General features: G+C 39.9%; 1 protein-coding gene and 3 non-coding genes across 5 annotated transcripts in view; 2 read left to right on the forward strand and 2 right to left on the reverse strand.

The window, feature by feature from the left end:
- Positions 1 to 16004, forward strand: part of gjc1 (gap junction protein gamma 1) — a 51756-nt gene that overhangs the window by 26334 nt on the left and 9418 nt on the right. Inside the window, exon 1 of one of the 2 annotated variants that reach the window (XM_037791538.1) lies at positions 12340 to 12626. The exons of the other annotated variant lie outside the window; for it this stretch is intronic. The gene's annotated coding sequence lies outside the window, so the exon portion shown is untranslated. Of the gene's footprint in view, positions 1 to 12339; positions 12627 to 16004 lie in introns of those variants that run through there. 2 annotated transcript variants of the gene reach the window in all.
- Positions 3425 to 3496, reverse strand: trnac-gca. Its single transcript has one exon. It is a non-coding gene; the product is annotated as a tRNA-Cys (tRNA).
- On the forward strand, positions 4591 to 4662 carry trnac-gca. The gene has a single exon. It is a non-coding gene; the product is annotated as a tRNA-Cys (tRNA).
- Positions 9521 to 9592, reverse strand: trnac-gca. The gene has a single exon. It is a non-coding gene; the product is annotated as a tRNA-Cys (tRNA).

Below are 16004 nucleotides of genomic sequence, written 5' to 3' on the forward strand. Positions count from 1 at the left end.
TGCTCATTTGTATATTTCTTTATTTACTTTTTTTTTGCTTCTTTATTGTATTCGCCCAGAGTTTGATTTCAATTATTGGGCAAAAAGTGCCACTTTAATTCTGTTTCTTTTGTTTTCTTACACGTGTATCTATGTACACAAACCTCTTTTAGGGTGAAGTTAAAGATAATGATCCAATACAGTATACAATATAATCAGCCGATTAGACTGTTGTCAGGCCATTAAATATGCGTTATTGGTCACTATAAGCACCATTGGTGTGGGTCAATAGGGGCCTGCTACACCCATTAGTAGGTTTTATCATCTATTCACATGGTAGATCACAGAAAGAAGGTATAAAAGAAGATGACAGCGACCTCTAACGACCGTAGTAATTATGACAGGAAACTCCAAAACACAGGGCTTTAACCCAAGAGTAGGGGATCGCATCTAGTGTGAAACCAACAACATGTAGTTGTCTTTGAGTTCACAAGCGTTAAGTTTCACTTTCCCTTTTGAAATGTAGTTATTTTAAGCCAAAGCACAACTTTTAGGTTAGTTAAGTAAACAATCTGAGTACTTCTTTCACCGCTGATGATTGTGATCCTATAACAATAATAATTTTTCATATATGTATAAATCAGCAGCATCAAGAAACTAACCACTACTAAATGTTTTTTTGCTCTTTAATCGTCAAGTTTTGTATCATATAAGTGAAACAATGCCCACAAACACACTTCCAGTGTGCACATACACATTCATAAACTCAATCCGACTTGTACTCTCCAATTCCCATTTCACGGCACAAACAGATAAAGTAGATGTTGGTAATTTTGGAACCAGCTGTGGTATTTATACATATTTGGGATGTTATTTAAAGAAACCTTTCGTCTCCTTCATCCGTCTTCCCTCTGCCTGGCTTTTCAGCTCCTGCGGTATTAAAGATACGCCGCTGTAAGTGAAGTCATCCCTAATCCCATATGTGTGCTGTACGGCCTCTCAGACGTAGACTCATCAAGGTGATGGTGCTGTGTGATTTGTTGGATATTATTAGCATGGTAATAGGGTCTTAGAAGACACGGAACGAGAGGGAGCGGCACACGCTGTGCATCCAGGTGTGTGATATTTAGCAGCAGCAGCAGCCGCCTCAGGAGCAGATCTGTCAGACGAGTGAACACACACTGTAATGAAAGACTGGCCACTTCCCTGGAGAATGGGAATAATATGAATAAGAATAACACACATGTACAGTAGTTTGTGAGCACACACATTCAGAGGTTTAAACAAAAACACACACATTCCCTCTGCCCTCTAAACCCGTCACCAAAGGCAAAGGTGCTCTGCACATGCACCTACGCATGTAGACACACACATCCACACGTCGAATACGCTCCATCCTCGCCTGAAGACACAACAAGAAACATCTAATTCTGAGTCACTCTCAGCCTGACTCACACCCAAGCACACACATATATATATATAAATATATATATATACAAACTCAACCACAGAGTAGCTTTTCCCCTCAGGAGCACTTTGCTATACCAACGCCCTTTAACTTGGTTACTGGGACAAATTTGTACCTCTAATTCCTCATATATTTTATAGTCAATACACACACAAACACTGCCTTCATTCACACACAGATCCTCAGACTCCTCCTCTTCCAGCCCTCCCTCCCTCCCTTCCTTCCTCAGCTCCTTCCTCCCTCCTACTCTTCCTCCTTCCTTCTCTAATGAGTCTCTGAGAGTGCAGGTGAGCCTGAGCCCGAGGACGCGATGCACACGTGTGCATGTGTGTCTTGGCATGCATGATTGTGGATGATAATGTACACACGCTCACGGAGACGCCCGGCCGTCCGTTCACCTCAGGTTAACTCGTCTCCTCGCCGCTAATTAGAGATGAGAATCTTAAAGGCTGATGAGTTGAAGACTTTCTTATGGCAAAGTATGAAATGAAGTGTGGCTCATCCTGCTGCTGTACATGTGATGGAGACACACACATTTCAGAGAACGTTATGTTTTGTAAAAGAAAAGGTTAGGAAAATAAATTAAATGCTTAAGCTACTGATGAGCAAGGAAACATATATTACAAAGTATTAACAATTATGTCTGTGCAAAGCAAGAAACCATTATTAATGATGAGAGGACGTCCAGAATTGAACCAGAGATCTACAGTCAAATGCTCTGCCACTGAACTATACCCCTTTAGACTAACTTCTAAATTTGTACTAGTTTATTAGGCTTGCTTTGTTATGCTCCAGATGTAAACAATATTCAATTACCACAAACAGTTGTTCTTTTGATTTCCCAGAATTAAAAAAATATGGTGATTCAATATGGTGACTAGTTTGCAAGATTTTCATCATTACATCTTCTGACCACTGAACAATTGCTCTGCAGATATACAGTAGTGCATACTGTGCAGAGGAAGTTCAAAAATCTGTAAAACTGCACAAAGAATCACACAAAAGCACTTTAAATCTTGCATTTACCAGAGATGTACTCATAAGTTTCTTGGAAGTCATTCAGCATGAAAAAGCATAAAAAATTTACTAAGACCAAAACAACTGATTAGTCGACTAAGAGGGGGCAGCCATTGTTTTATCGATAACTAACGTATAGGTTAATTTTGGTTAATTTTCGTCCTTGTTTAGCACCTTTCTTCTGTCCTTACCACTCATGCATGGTGTCTTTTTTTCAGCACAATCTGAGCTACAAGTCTGATTTATCATATTGTCAAATCAAGAAAGTAAAAAGCTGCCAGAAACCCCAAATACAAGACAAATAATTAGTGATAATCACTCAAAATATTAAACCGTCTAAGATTGAAAACAAATATTGTAGCCTATAACTTTTTACACACACAAATACAGCTGAAAAATGTAAGAAATAAAACTATAATACAGTCTATTTACATATAGAGTGATTCAATTCCAAGTTATGTTACTGTAAATAAAACATGCTCAGTGTATTCACTAACGAACACAGACTGTCTCCAGTTTAAAGCAACACATTTTAGAGTATAAATACGAAGGGTATTGTATTCCACATATGGAGTCACAGCTATGATTGTATATAATGTGTGTTATCAACAGAGGGGGCACTAAGAGTTTGTGTTATGATCCAACACCGAGCTATAACCACAAGAGCGTGACAGTAACAATATAAGATAAAAGAAGTGTATTATAAGGTGGTGGGATGCAGGGTTCATATAGTCTTTGGTGAACAAATTAAACTTAAAAGAGTTATATGGAAAAAAGTGAAGCAGAGATCAAGTCAAACATTATCAGGATCTGTAGAATATAGTCTACAACAGCCAATTTAAAGCTGCGAGCTTTGACGCCTTTTTCACAGATCTGTAAGCTCCTCTATTGTTTGCTGCTATGTCAGCTTTAACATGCCGCACACGTACGCAGAGCAGTGCTTACATTAGTAATAAACAGAGGGGGCACCCAGAGTTAAACTGGGGACCTCTTGATCTGCAGTCAAATGCTCTACCGCTGAGCTATACCCCCTCATACATGATGATGATTTATTCGACAACAGACGTTCGACTCAGACCTCCAACAAAACAGACAGCTACTGTGTCACGGAGGAGGAATCACCTTTTCTCTCAATCCCAGATATTGACTTTGTGGTTTCACTCATGAGCGTCTGAATGTTTGAAATGCACATGTGCTTGTAGATGCCGTAGCCTCCATTCACCCCGTGTTAATTAATTTACTCCATGCTAATTACAGAACAAAATGAACAAGGGTTTAATATTCCCAAGGACTTTTCATGCAGTCAAGGGTGAAATAAAATATTGAGACACTGTTGTACACAACATAGTGAACTCACACCTTACAAACTGCTCTTTCTTTGTTGTCTTGCCAAGTAATCACATCTAATATTATAAAGAATAGACATCTTTATTGTCTACTTGGCGTGGAAATTTGTCTTTGGCTTCACAGACATACTGTACATACACTTAAAAGCTTCCTTTGCCATGGGTTAAATTACATGAGATTAGGAAAAATAAATAAATAAATAAATAAATAAATAAATAAATAAATAAATAAATAAATAAAAATAATTATCGTCGTCCTGAGGGGAGTTTTTCAAATTCATTAAACAGAGGATGTAAATGGTCCTGAACTATTAATGTTGCTTTCCTCCTGGTTTGTGTATCATACAGCTCCACCAGCTGTCTCCGGGGGTTCCCTATAATCTTGCTGATGAATATAGTACATTTTAGAAAATATGTACATCAGATTTCTTACTGTACATGAACAAAATGGACTTATTACTGAAAGCATGAGTAAACAGATAAGACCAAATAGTATGTTGTTTTCCTCTGGTGTGCACCAATACATTCTCAGCCAGGATTTCCATAAACTGCATGACATGGTTGGTTTGTTTATTAGTGTGCAGCACTATTTATAGTGTGCATTGTTTATGGTATGCTATCTTTAGACCCTACATCCATCCATCCATCCATCCATCCGTCCATCCATTACCCTATACTGTATATTAAGGCAAGATGTACACATACATACATGTGTCTATATGGTCTGCTTTATGTTGAAAGGGCCATAGAATGAACAAAACAAAGGCACTAGAGGGTAGAGGGGGTATAGCTCAGCGGTAGAGCATTTGACTGCAGATCAAGAGGTCCCCAGTTCAACTCTGGGTGCCCCCTGTGGAAATATTGTGTGCTTGCACACAGTGTATGAGTCCTTCTTGCTGTTTATTGCAGCCTAACAGCACAGATGATGATTTTCTGTCGTCTCTTATAAAGGCTGGAATATCTCAAATGAATAACAGGAATCTGAGTCCTGACATTGAGATTGAGAACCACTGGCACATAACACATAACATTACATAACATCGCAGCCACATGTGTCAAACTGTGTACTAGTTCGTTCTGAAAGTCTACAGGTTTCCGTTCCAGCCAGACACCACACACACACACACACACACACACACACACACACTACTCTGCAGGTAATTGTACTAATAAATCCCCCCCTCTGGCTGCAGCACTAATCAGCGGCAGCGATTACACAGTACTAAATAAAACGATCGGAAACATGCTGTTTAACCTGCGGTGAGCGCTTTGCATCAATATTGATTCACTGAAGTGGTTTTGTACTGAGGTAACAGTTTGTGCAGATACTCCTGCAATTAAACAGAAGATGGTCTATAAAAGCATCAACCGTTTCACGTAGAATTGATATTACCTTACAGATAGCCCAGTTAAGTAGTTAAGTTAAGAACCAGTTCATTTTTTTCTTCTTCTGTTGATGCATTTATTCTGGCTCATCAATTAGTTTGACCAGGATAAATATGTGTTCCATTGCTTCCAAACCATGTTGACACCTAGAGGTCATACTGTATATGGGATCACAGGGGACACACAGATATGACCTGGGGAACATTGAGCTTCATTCAGACTCTTGTCAGGTCTTGGTTTTTTCTTAGATAATAGTGCACTTGTTCTCTCAGAAGTATTTAATAATGTGTTTCAATGTCTTTGTGTGGCTATATCTTGGCTGTTAGTATTTGCGATCTCTGATAAACTGACCTATAGCCGTTGTAAGTTGTAAGACGAAAACACAGACAACGCCATGTTAATGACCTGTCAATCACAAGGTAGCCACGCCCTTAAACATCCCCTGCTTTATGGTCTATTTGACTCTAAATGGGACCATCATTTACTAAATGAACATCATGCTGTGTTGAAGAAGACTTGAAACTAGCGACTGAGACCATGAACTCATGTTTACTGAGGTAATAAATCAAGTGAGAAGTAGGCTCATTTTCTCATAGACTTCTATACAATCAGACTTCTTTTGGCAACCAGAGGAGTCGCCCCCTGCTGGCTATTAGCAAGAATGAAAATTTAAAGCACTTCAGCATTGGCTTCACTTTTCATGCACAGAGTTGCCCACTGGGGAATATCCAGATTTTAACCAGGGACCTCTTGATCAGTAGTTCAATTTTCTACCACTGAGCTATATTGTCTGACTGTCACAAACTGCATGACAGTTATGGCTGACTCGAGACATTATATGTCTCAATCCTTCTACTTCAAACCAATACAAGTTGTTTTGTGTTGGCCAGTGAGTGAACTTATTGACCTACAGTGCTTTAATATCTCACTGAATCTGCTCACACTTTGTTTTTGGATGCACTGATCACTGAGTAAACAAGGGAGACAGCCAGAGTTGTACAAGAGACCTCCTGACCTGCTGTCAAAAGTTTGGCCAACGACTTATACAGTACAGTACCAGTGGGATGTAATTAGGCTAAATGGTGTCCGAACATTCATTCCAAAAGAAGCTGCTCAGTCAACCCAAACACACCAAGAAAGTCTCTTATTCCCTGGTAGCTCTCTCCATGCTGGGCACACAATATGGTCTCTCTCTCTCTCTCTCTCTCTCTCTCCCTCTCTCTCTGTCTCTCACACAGTTTATCCTGAACTACCTCTGGTATTTAATTCCACAGCTACATAGTTTCATAAAGAGATCAGAAATCGTTGTTTATGTCATTTTATGTGTGCTGCCACTTTAATATTTACAGCACACACATAGTTTACAATAGCAGCTACTGTTGTGACTCTGAATGTGAAATATGCAGACAGCGTCAAGAGGTTCAGTTACTGTCTGACTAAACACTAGAACTGCAGGAGATGTGACTTACAGTAAAGAGATGACCACATAAATTGAGTTTTTACTCTCGTGATGTGATGCCCGTTGAAAGTAGAGGTTGTAAAGATTTCATTTTATTTTTTTCCCCTAAGCTAAGCAGTGACATCTCCTTTGAAATGCACGTCTGTTTGTACATCAGTAATTGAACGCATCACCGTTCATAAGGCAACGCTCAGCACTGACTGTCTTCAGTTCAGTAGTACTTTCAATGTGTTGCTAGTCCAAGCTGTTTCCTTCAGTTCAACACAAAACCAGTCTATACAAGCACTGTACATAAGAGCTCAACAGCCTATTATCAACAACAGACTTATGAGATTGTGATTAGTTTAACGAGGAGGTAACACACTCTGTATCACGGCTGCTACAGCGCTCTCAGTCACCAGTAATATGGAGCTGAGCTCCACTGCTAAAAGCTACTGATTCAGTCAGTGACAATGGTGATTCAGTACAGTTGAAACGGGATGGGGACACAACACTGAGTGGATAAGGTTATCTTGATAGCAGGGGAGGAAGTGTTTAAAAAATGGTTGTAGTTTTTATTGGTTGGAGTTTAGTCAATCCTCGGAAAGTTTACCATCAGGATGTTGCCATTCAAATTCAACGTTCTTGTGGTGATCTGAGACATTCCTGACCTCACTTGTTGATGAGGACTGTGTTGTCATCTTTAAAGATGTCAGATATCAGGGCACCCTGGTAGAGCGGGTGCCCCATGTACAAAGGCTGAGTCCTTACTGTAGCTGCCTGGAGTTTGAATCGGACTTGTGGCCCTTTGCTGCATGTTGTCCCTCCTATCCCCCTTTTATAACTATCACTATCAAATAAAGTCTTAAAATCTTAAAGAGATGCACTGTTTCCCAGGAAGTTAAACTTTTCCATGAAATCCCCATGTCACGATGACACTGCTGTCTCAGACTTAATGCACATCAATAGCAACCCGTCAGTCTACAACTGAGAAATAGAGAAACTGCTGTAATGACCTTGAGTGGAACCATACTGCGAAGAAAAAAAAATGACAAGAATCTGTCAGTCAAGCCTCCTCTTCTTAACATTGCTTTGATGTTTACATGGACGATACACTGTCAAATGAGCCAAATTAGTTTGGTTTATGCAGACAGGCTGAAGGATTATGGGAGTTAAGAAACCCCAATCTCCTCAATCCATCTATGGGCCGTCTGTTTAATGACATACTGATGTATACATATTTTTTGAAGGCTGTTTATATGCACACAGAATATGAAATATTTCAGACAAAGTGTTGATAAGTTGGTTAAAATGTCAAATAGAGAAACTCTTGCTCTTTACGCTGTGGAGCGGGATGAGAAATGAGAGGTTTTGCAACATAATCTGACATGATCCTCATGTTGTCAAACTATATGTATTACTGTATGTATTTATATGTATTCCATGTGTAATGTAATGACACACGCATTAATGCAATTATTTCAATACTGTTTTATGTAGTCCCAGTGGATACATGTGATGAGATTTCCGCACTGAGCACCAGTAAAGTCGTACGTTTCAGTGGCCACTGAAACTACTCAAACTCATCTCTACTGGTTGGGAATATTTCAATGAGGTCCGATCAGTCTTAGCTGTGTATGATGAAATATACAGAGTTTGTATTACAGTGCCAGTCAAGTGATTTGCACCGCATCATTAACTCTGGTCTCTGTCTAATATATCGTCTCTGTGAGGAAGCCAGCAGACCGTCCCATGTGTACACCAACCACAGCTTACAGACACGTGATATTAACAGTCTTTCTAGTGCTGCACTGAAGACAAAAGACATCATCATTATGAGTTGGCTCTGAAATGTCTCTTAAGAGTTACTGGAGACGGCAATGACAGCAGGAGGAGCTAAAGCATTATTGGTTATATAAAGTCGGAACAGCTGATCATAGCTATTAGCAATAATACTCAGTTGTAACATGTGATGTTAACACTGCTACGGTTGTAGCATAATGTATACATAATATACTGTTTTAGCTGTTTGTGTACATATAAATCAACACCCTTAACCGCTTTATACTAACTTGAAGTTAAACAGTACATGCAACATCAGACGTCCATCAACTGTAACTTTGCCAGTTAAACTTCACAAACACAAAAATCTAAATGTCTTTCTTAATATTTACTACTTTTTTTGTTTTCCAAACTTTTTCTGGAGCTGTTTCACCACCACCCACATTTTTATTATGCCTCCACGCCTGGCACAAACGTCCACCAGGACTCAAAGATGAACTGATTACATTTTGGTGGACAAAGATCAAAGCTCACTCTGACTTCCCGTCCGTCCCATTCTCCTGAATGCGATATATCAGGGAAGCCTTGAGCGATTTACTTCAAATTTGGCACAAACATCCACCTGGACGGAAGGATGAACTGAGAATTTGGTGGTCAAAGGTCACTGTGACCTCACAAAACACGTTTTTGGCCACAACTAAATAATTCATATGCTATTCATGACAATTTCACACAAATATCTAACAAGATAAAATAATGAAGTGATGACATTTTGGACAGACATGGATGTAAACTGCAACTTGACTGGTTGGCGAAAGCATACAACCGCAAGGTAATTCTAGTTTATTTAATTTTTTCTCCAGCTGTGAGCTGCTCCTCCGTTTCTTTTGTAAATTGCATTGTGGGAGAATACTATCCATCAACCACACAGTCAAAAATTCACCGTATGTCTCTTTTTGAGTGCAAAAACACATACTAAAACGATTTTGGGTCAAAGGTGAAACCACAAAGTGAATTTCTATTGGAATGGCTACCAAGTCAAAGTGCTCATGTATAATATAACTTAAACCTGGCTGTATTTTTCCACCACAAATATCCTTCCCAAGGGGGCACCCAGAGTTGAACTGGGGACCTCTTGATCTGCAGTCAAATGCTCTACCACTGAGCTATACCCCCTTATGTCAGGACTTGGCAGTGACAGCAATAAGGAGTTATTCCACTTTATGTCAGCAGAAAATGGAAGTAATAAATCATCTCTATCCCTGTGCTGGCTGAGTCTGCAAAGTCGACCTCGACTGTGGCATAAACAAACTCACAAAACAGATATAAAAAAGTGGCTTACATAGCGATTTAGTGTTTTATTCACAAGGTAGAGTTTGAACACGGGGAACCGGGCCAGAACTGAGCTGGGGACTTTTTATTTTGCTGTCAAAGCACTCATAGGAAAAGGCCTTTAGTCTGATTGACTGTGAATAGTTGCCATTCTTCTTCTTTAGTACGCATATTATAGCCATATGTGCATCAAAATCAAGATCACATCTTTTCTATAAAAAAAAATGTATGACTGAGGAAAGCGCTCCATGAATGAACATCAAAAGGAGATGAGGCCGTCAAATTATTCAAGGTTATTACAGAGATGAAAAAATACATTTCACCACTTATCAACTTCACATTCATCCAATTGCGATAGCTGGACATTAAAGAAAAACATATTTAACGGAAGCTGTGGACTTTGAGCGACATGATATGAATTTAAAGAGGATTTATACCCTCTGATTTCTCAGCACATGATCTGTGAAATTTGATGATAGCAATTGGTCCGCTCAGAGGAGCGAGATAAGAAAAGAGGCTGAGATAGCGTGCAGTGCTAATTTGAGCAACCACCGCTGGTGAGTGGATTTGGACAATATCAAACGAACAACTTTTATTGTTTGTAGCGTTGCATGATTATGACCCTATGCGAGGGCTTTAGGGAGGAGGCAGAGTGGCGGAGAGAGGAGGGCATGCAGAGGCTGAAAGTGATGGGGAGGATTATGACCAAGTGGCCATATATCTGCAGGCACAGACTGCAGTATGGGCGGTTGACATCAAACATCTAGAAGAGCCAGGGTCAGTTGATTATTTGGATGTTTCCCAACTTTTATCTCAAAGATTTCAAAGTGTCCTTTTATGACTTCTACAGCAACTTTCTGTGTGAACTTGTTAGTTGTTTTTTTTATGGTTGGCCGCTCACTGGCCGTCTCTCAGAACTGCAAAATCTACTGGCATTCATAACATGCAGCATGTTGGGCATCAATTATTTCTTATGCTTTGACACATTGGACTTGGTATGAAACTCATGACCAGTGGTCTGAATAATACTGTACAGTATTGATATTGGATTTCTAAGGCAAATACTGAATGTTAAAGCAACGGTTTGTAATCTTATTAAAACATATTTTTGTTATATTTGTTGAAATTCTCTTTACATCCCAACAGCAATCAATGAATGAAATGCTCTGACAAAAAAAAGAACAAAATCCCCTATATCTTATCTCAGGACTGTAATAAACCCGTCCAATCATTTCATTCAGGCTGAATGTAATGATTGGACGGGCTACCTGCCTGTCTACCTGCGAGCACTCTGCCAGTGCACTCACCGTCTTCCACAAGCTGCTAGCTCGACAGCTGTGACTGCTAACAGTAGCCATGTTTGTTGTTTACGTTCATTATGATCATTTTGGGGGAGCGGCTTTGGAGGGAAATCTGAATGGACGAACTGTCTGTGATGCCGTCTTTGCGACCTTCTTGTGAATTTCTTCAAATTTGGGATGAACTGCTTAGATTTTGGGGGTTAAAGGTCACTGTGACAAAAAAATTTTTTTTAATCAAAACTCAATAATTCATGCTAATTATGACAATTTCACAGAAATGTCTAACAGGATAAAATGTTGTTTATATATATTATATTATATATATAAAAAACAAATGTGAACAATATAGGCTATGTACTGAGCGTGACATTTTATAATTGAACATTTTATTATTAGCACTAAACACAAAGAAGCAGTAGCTGAGGATGATTTGAAGGAAAAGTTAACAGAGTTTGGTTTGTCCGTTATGGGCTACTGTAAAAACATGGTGGACTCTGTGGGGAGGACCCGCTCCCTATGTAGATATAATCGGCTCATTCTCAGGTAATGAAAACACCCTAAATTTGATCCTGATATCCTCATCTCAAAGGCTTTCTACAAGTAACTTGCTTGTTGAAAGAGCAGAGTGCTTACAGTGTGTGTGTACGTGGGAAGTGAGTGATGAAGCAAGAGAGAGAGCGGCGGCGACGGGAGCGAGTAACGTTATCGACTACGACCTAAGCAGGAAAAGTTAACAGCGTTTGGTTTGTTTGTTCTGGGCTACTGTAGAAACTCCGTGAAGAGGACCTGCTCCCCATGTAGATATTAACAGCTCATTCTAAGCTAACGAAAACATGATTCTTATGATCAGGTGATTATACACTAAAGAAAACATACTTATAAATGTTACACACTGGTCCTTTAATTAGGATCTACTGGACTCAAAAGGCTACTAGTAGGTTACATTAGATGCACTATAACAGTGTTACGAAAACATAAAGGCCAGACCTCTAATTGCTGCCCTGACTCTCTCCTGAAAGCCGCGTCCTGCCGCGCTCGGTGGCCAGAGGTCTCACTACGTCAATGAAGTCTTTTACCTCCAAAGCCACGTACTTCCTCTTCCACCCTATCACTGTCTGTCAGTCAGACTTCCCCTCCAAGGGGAATTAAAACCCCACCACCTCCTCCTCATCCAACACATACAAACACACACCCATCCCCTTCCCCAACCCCCAACCATGACCCAGTTTGAAAGGGGATGAGGGGTAAGTGAGGACCATTTTGAGTACCGAGGGGAGAGAGACAGAAGATGCTCTGCCTCCCTCATTCCTCTCTCTTTCAGGAAGAGCTCACACTTGGTTAAGCACACACACTGAGGCTCTACATGAGAGAAGGGCCGCGGAGCCGGGTGTTTTGTTTTGAGTTTTTTTGTTGTTGTCTGGATGCCGTACGTTGTTGATTTTAGGTCAGGGCTGTTTGATGTCAGGTGAAGGGGTATGTAAAGGAGGCTAAGTGGGACGAGGGGACAGAGATGATGAGGGGCCTCAGGTTGAGAGACAAAGGACACAGTACCTGGTATCTGGGAGAGAAGGAGTAGAGTGAGTATGCTGCTTCATCACTTTACTTTGCTGCTTGTTTGTTGTCTGTATCTGCTCTGTATTTTTGTATTTAATCATTTGAAAGCGACTTTAAATGAAGACAAATTTGTAAGTTAGCAGTTCTATCAGGAAGCCAGACCTTTTGACCAAAGGATAATTATTTACAAGGTCTTCCTGAACTTGTTCGTACTCTTTTTGGGAACTTAATATTACCAAAAAAAGGACAATTTACATGTATTCTGTCTCTGCACAAAGCTGAAGAAAAGGCACAGATGCACAAAGAGAGAGGCTGCTCCTGCCTCAGAGATTCCTCCTGTAACATATGGAACCGGTTTACCGTTGCGTTTCTCCCCTTCGGACACTGTTAATGAGGGAATTTTTAGTTTCCCACGAATACTGAGAGAGAAACGCTCCTTCCGAACCCGCCTCCCTCCTGCAAAAAATGAAGAAGAAGAGCTCATTCATCCGTCTCAGCAAAGACTTCCTCTTCTCAAGATTGTCTCACAGGCCGAGGTTCAAGTTTGACCACAATGTTTAGTTTCTATTTTTATCCCTCACTAGTGAGGTTTTTTCTGATTTGAATTCCTTTACGTCTTCTGCTACACGTTTTGAGAGCCAGAGGCCCAAATTTGGGGTGCACTGTCTCAAACCTTTGGAATTTATCATGTATTTGTGTGTCATGGCTGCGAGCATTGATCATTCTGCAAGTAAGTTTCATGTCTGTGTTTGTGTCTGTGTAAATACATGCACTACACAATCTGGTAGAGATTAGTGTATGAAATGGATGTGATTACCAGCTCTGATAACCAACTCAACTTAATGCAAAGTCACTCTCTGCATGCATGTTTTTTTAATCACTTCAAGGACTTTTTTGAACAAAGTTGCTGCTCAGAAAAAAAAACAGACAACCAGAGAAGTTGATAAAAAAAACCATTTTTAGCTATACTGGATTTTTTCGGGGGGTGACTTGAATATCCCTGAGTGCCTAACAAAGGAGCTTATCCAGCCTTCAGAGTAGGAGAAGGGGAACCACAATATGAGAAACCCCCTGTGCTTTTTAAGCCGAGCGTTTGCTGGCGGTCGCTCCTCCACACGGCGTTGTTATAGCGGTTATCTCTACTCATATCGTGAAATCACAAGCAGAGGCTGGTGACCTTTTTCTGACATAAATTTGTCGGTTTAATGTGGGATCTCTTAGCATCACAACAGCCACGATTTAACCCACATGTGTCGATCCAGGGGGTTGTCATGGACAGATGTCTGGCCAGCTACTGTGTGAGGAGATTATAGTTTGAGTCTGTGTGGGACAAGGTGGAGGCTCGGAGGGGCATCAGTGAAGCCTGAGGACGCCGCTGGCAGAACAGAGGGAGAGGGCAGCGTGGCAATGACCCAAAAATAAGAACAAGACAGGAACATCGGCCCCTAACAGAACACGCTCAGAGGTCCCAGTCACTTGTCTCACTGCTCTCTGATGCTTTTTGTTTAAAAGGAAGCATTTGTGTTTCTGTTGACCGGCTCTATTGTGGAATTAATGAGATTATAGACACTAAAATCATCTCTCGTTGGCTTGGGGTTGCCCTGATATCAGAATCTACTAATTAAATTATTTATTTTTTGATGGCTGTGGTTAAAAAGAGGCTCCCAAACTCTTGACTACATGTGGCTCTCAGACAGAAGGCGTCATTGTGCCACAATCCTGATATCATCTCAATTAATTATTAGCTAAATTGTCCATTTTTACAGTATAAAGGTATTTCTTTTTTTATGTGATTAAGCTTTACAAAGCCAGCATATTAAATCTCGGCGGGGAAGACAGCTTCAAACTCTGCGCCACCAGTTTGGCTTTGGTCCGTCTGGATCTTCACCGATTACATTTAGTTTCTGTTAATATAAAATGTTAAAATGTGGCTTCCTCACACAGGGAGAAAGATATTTGTGAAGCAGCAGCGTTATTAACCTCTCTCTCTTTTTCCCGACTTTGCCTCGCTGCTGGACACAAAAATCTACTTCACAGAAACGACTGTTGAATATATTCAGTTTCAGCATTAAGTTTGAATAGAGAAGGTTTGAGGTCTTTTTGAGTGGATAAATAACCCTCAAACTGTCTGGGTTTACTGACTCTAGATCTATTTTGAGCCCAAAATATATGCAAAATAAACATTTATATTTTTTCTTGAATGAAATTTAACATCTTGCCACTGTTCCAAAAAACTAATTTTGCACATTCGACAGAAATTACAGCTCATATTTATCCTGGTAATACCATCTAAGAGTGACGGTTATGTTATTTGTTGCTTTCTAGTGTTGTGCTTAGTGATAATGTTTTAATACTCATAGCTTTTATAACTCAAGCTACTCCCTTGTGCAACATTCATGCCATTGCTTGAGATGTTATGAGAGATATTTAGAAAACGGACTGAGAGCATAAGAACTTGTTGCAGCGCTGACGCAAATACGAACTTGATAATGTAATGTGGGCACATTTTATTTGGGCACTAATTGCGTATGAGACAAAACAAATCATTCATCATTCCTGTTTCTATTTTTAAAATATGAAAGGGGAACGCCTAGGTGCTAGCTGTTTGGAAAAGGTTGAGAACCACTGGATTAATGTAACATTCAGTGGTCGTGTAAGGGGATGCTTTGTGCCAGGGAGTTATTCAATGTTGCAGACAGACCCCATAAAGCAGCACTGCGCATAAACAAAGAAGCAATAATCACATAACGGTGTAACGTGAGGAGTGTTTTAACGGCAGGATCAGGGCTAAATCAATCTTAGCTGATGAAACAATCACTATAAAACAAGAGAGATCTAATTGATAATTAGCATAATGGTGAAGCAGGAAATGTTTACCCCAAGCCTGCACTGACATTCATAAGTGCATGTTTTCTGTGAGCTAACTGATGGATAGTGGCTGTCTATGGATGAGTACTGTGTTGGATAAGCGGAGATAAAACAACATGAAAAACGACTAAGAAATGATCCAATAACTACTTTACATACAGCGACCATACAATATTATATTATTATTATGAACAATAAGGTTTTGCGTAGCAGTTTAATATGTTTCATTTGTCTACACATGTGCTTGTTAGTATGCTTCACTTGATTAAAGTTCATCCAGAGGCAGATAAATCTAATATTACATTACATACACTCATTAGAGCTTTTTGCCTCCCGTTTACAGTACGTTCATTATCTAAACTGCCCGTGGCCTGTTTATTAATATGAATGTGGCTTTGTGTGTGTGTTTATACATGAATCTGCATTTATCAAAGCCAAGCGGGAATAATATGTAGACAAACAGTTTAGAGGCAAAGAGAGTTTTTTTAATTTTAAATTCCCCTTTATTAATAGTGCAGTTTATTAACAGTCTA

The sequence above is a fragment of the Sebastes umbrosus genome, chromosome 14 (assembly GCF_015220745.1).
Source record: "Sebastes umbrosus isolate fSebUmb1 chromosome 14, fSebUmb1.pri, whole genome shotgun sequence".
Classification (NCBI taxonomy): Eukaryota; Metazoa; Chordata; class Actinopteri; order Perciformes; family Sebastidae; genus Sebastes; species Sebastes umbrosus.